Raw genomic sequence first — 380 nt, forward strand, 5'->3', positions numbered from 1 at the left:
ACTGAACTCTCAACCAGGTCAGTGACTTTTTGTTGTCCTCTCCACTCTTCATTCTTGTCACTGACCTGAGTTTCCTGTCTCAGCAGAGAATCAGAGAACCCGCTTTGAGGAGTTTCCATCAACCTCTTTCAGTTATTTTTTGAAATAGGGAAAACGGCAAAAACCAAAAACACATGGGCAAAAAACTGAGAAGAATTCCACAGAACAGAACACTTTGACAGCTTGGGTAACTCACAATGACACAGGTTGAATAATCCGACGCTGATGGCAGGAAAGCAAACAGCCTAAATAGCTGCAGGGACCAGGTGAATCAGATTGGCAGTAATCAGCTACAGGGCCAATCAGGCAGGTGAGCAGGAGCAGAGGAAAAAACCCAACCA

The sequence above is a fragment of the Cyprinodon variegatus genome, unplaced genomic scaffold (assembly GCF_000732505.1).
Source record: "Cyprinodon variegatus isolate N-32 unplaced genomic scaffold, C_variegatus-1.0 Scaffold144, whole genome shotgun sequence".
In the NCBI taxonomy this organism is placed as follows: domain Eukaryota; kingdom Metazoa; phylum Chordata; class Actinopteri; order Cyprinodontiformes; family Cyprinodontidae; genus Cyprinodon; species Cyprinodon variegatus.